General features: G+C 39.5%; 1 long non-coding RNA gene across 1 annotated transcript; it reads right to left on the reverse strand.

The window, feature by feature from the left end:
* On the reverse strand, positions 1–2,925 carry LOC134506964 (uncharacterized). The gene is made up of 2 exons (XR_010068850.1): positions 1,878–2,925; positions 1–913 (listed from the first exon to the last, which is right to left on the reverse strand). It is a non-coding gene; the product is annotated as an uncharacterized LOC134506964 (long non-coding RNA).
* Between the last annotated feature and the right edge of the window lie 221 nt (positions 2,926–3,146).

Raw genomic sequence — 3,146 nt, forward strand, 5'->3', positions numbered from 1 at the left:
AAAAAAAGACTCAGATCAGATTAAAATCAGTGAATATATGAGATCCCTAACCTTTTAGGGAGTTCTCACTAAGGTCTGCATGAAGCAGGTAAAATCAGGTTTGCCTCATTGATGTGATTCAGACAATCGATTGAATCCTGCTTGATTTGGAAAATCAGTCTGATTCCATTCAGATTGAACTGTCCGATCAGGTTGATCTGAATTCTGGAAGCGATTCAGAAAGAGCTGTTCCTACGCATTTTATCCAAACTGGCCAAATCGATTTGGAGGTCTCTGACAGAATTTGACAGCCTGACTGTTCAGTTCAGCTTGGAAAATAAATTTGATGCTGAGATGTGAGCAGATTGCTGTTGAACTGAATCTCCAGAGTAAATCTTCGCATATCCCTCTTATCACTTTCACACATTCGGTGAAAAACAACAGTGCCAAGGGTGGGGGTGGGGGTGGGGGGAGCAGACACCAGTAAGAGTTTCACCCACTTCTCAGTATTTTCCACATGGCTCCTACGATAAAATAAAATCTCTTTGTTTTAGATATGGTCATGAAACCTCAGTTTCAAAAACAACAAACACAATACTTTATCGCAGAAAGGAGGAAGAAAGCATAAAGAACGTCCACAGCTGAATATAAAAGATCCAAATCCCTAATTACATTACAAGTCCCAACCTTTAAATTTACTAAAGATTACTTGAGTCAGACTCTCTTTGAAAAAGAAAGACTCAAAAACAAGGACTGCAAAGTTTTTTTTTTTTTTTTCTGGATCAGTGTTGCAGAGGAGGCATAAGTTACGAGCAGTTTTTTTTTTTTTAATGATGCCAGATTCTTTGTTTACTCAAGGAGGAATTCAGTATATTCAAAAGCTTGTATCTGCTTGCATTGGCAGACCCTGTCTTCTCAGATCTTTCTGGAGTAGCTCCTGCACCACCAAGAATGAAGAAAAAAATCCGTAAGATTTCATCCTGGTTACAGTCAACACACCACAGATAACCTCAGGAGCTTAATCATTAAATAGCAACCTAACCAATTAAAATTTGCTCTCTCCAGTTACTTATCTAAACTCAGTTTGATTAGTCTACCGTTGCTATTATTTAATACTTGAAGAACCTTGTTTCTAAAAGTTATTTCAGCCCTTCCTCTCTCCCCTTTGCTATGTGCTGCTTGTTTTCACCAATGCTTCATATTTATTTTGGCAAAACCTCTTTCTTCCTACAACGCATAGGTACTTGGTGGATAGCTCCATTTTGCAGACAGAAAGCTGAGGCTAGAGGAATTACATTCACACTAAATCACTGACAGAAAAGTAAGGTCCTAAATTTTCCCAGCCAGACTCTCAGGATGGCAGCAGGAACAGCTGCACACATATAATGTTGCCAACATTTCCTTACTGATTCTGTTCCTCTGCTTTTAGTTCTATGCTGGCTGAGAGACATAAAGCTTTTGCTTGTCGTATGTGCCATACCAGAAAGACATGTTTCATGCTGTCATTAAAAAAATCAGATCTAATAAATCAAAAGTGGCCATAATAAACTCAAGCCAAGCTTGAATTCTTAGCCAGATTGTGGCGAAGGGTCTTCTTAGCCAAAACCAGCTGACCAACCAACCAATAAAACTCTATCCAAGCAAAGCCGTATTTTATTCTTCTTCCCAGCAGTGCAAGACTCACAAAACATATTCTCATTCCAATGGAGGAACCCATCAAAGTATAGTAGATGGGACACCCTTCTAACTAACTACAAGGATGCAAAAAAAAAAAAAAAAAGTTTACATAACACACTGTTCCCAAAGTATCTGCAAAATCTAATTTTTGCTGAAAAGAGGAAGAAAGAGGTGCGCGCACGGACACACAAAGAAAATTAATCCCCGTCTTTAAAACTTACCCTGGAGAACCAACAAGAGAGCTAAAAGGAACTTGCTAGCTTGCTCCATTCTCGAGTCCCTCTTCCTTCTTCTTTTCTTCCAAATCTTCCCCTTGCTCCTGCTGCTTGCTGGAAAACACTTATGATCTCATCCGTTTACAGCCTCAAAACATGGATATATAGCCACAACCCTTCCCTCTGTCTCCTTCACTCTTTCTCTCGCTTGCCAGCCCTCCCACCTCTGTCCAATCGTATGGCTCAACTTCTACATGACATACGTACTACTTTCCCCAGCCTTACTCAGCCTAAATGACTTTTGATGTAACTGTGATTTTTAAAAATCTAGCAACTTTTTGCTGGCTCTGGTCCTCACAGCTCCAAGCTTCAAAGACAGTTCCGCCCACCCTCCTCCCTTTTTGGGTGTATGGTATTAATTTTCTGGGCACTTACAGAATCCAGCTTTCTTTTTTCCTGCTCAGGCTGACATTCTGCCAGATGTTGTCTTGAGCCCTGTATCTTTTCATTACCACTGCTTCCCTCGCTTTCTGAAAGTTTATTCTTTTGATTTGTCTGTCTCAACTCTAGATGGCTTTGCTGTCAGTTTTCAAACAACTTAGAAAAACCATGGTTGTTTTGGCTACAAAGGCCAAGTTAATATTACTGATAGATCCCTATTAGACCACATTTCTACAAGAGTAGAACACGTGGACTTAACTCTTTACACCTTCTAGGTGACTCCATAAGTATTCAGTGTGTGTTAGTGCCACCTGTTTGCACTCATAAATTCATATTTTCAGATTTCCGTGTCAGTTTGTAAACTAAAACACACAGACCCTCATTATAACCTGCACAGATTTTCATTGACAGTGTTTCCTAAGATGCAGCTTGTTGATGCATATCCTAATGAATGCATTTTTGTAAACAAACTCTCTTGGATTTCAGCATTTTGTTGGCATCTTTCCCTATCATCCACATTACTGTATCAGACCAAGAAAAAAGTACACTGCGACATTTAGGGACATGCACACATTAAAAGATAACAGAATTCCAATCTGTGCATCCATATGAATAATCAAAATTCATCTGGTTGATTAAAGAACGCTGCCCAAACAAAATTCTTTCATCCCCCTCTCGCATCAATTTCTTTGAAATGGCAAAGTCCCAGAGACAGAGCACAATTGTTCTCTTAATTTGTGAACTGTTCTCTTGGTTTACAAATGCATCAAAAGCAGGGTGATCAAACCCATGTTATAGGCAGTGGCTGTATAGCAGAAATAGTTCCCCAAAAGC

This window comes from Candoia aspera, chromosome 18 (genome assembly GCF_035149785.1).
Source record: "Candoia aspera isolate rCanAsp1 chromosome 18, rCanAsp1.hap2, whole genome shotgun sequence".
NCBI classification, from domain to species: domain Eukaryota; kingdom Metazoa; phylum Chordata; class Lepidosauria; order Squamata; family Boidae; genus Candoia; species Candoia aspera.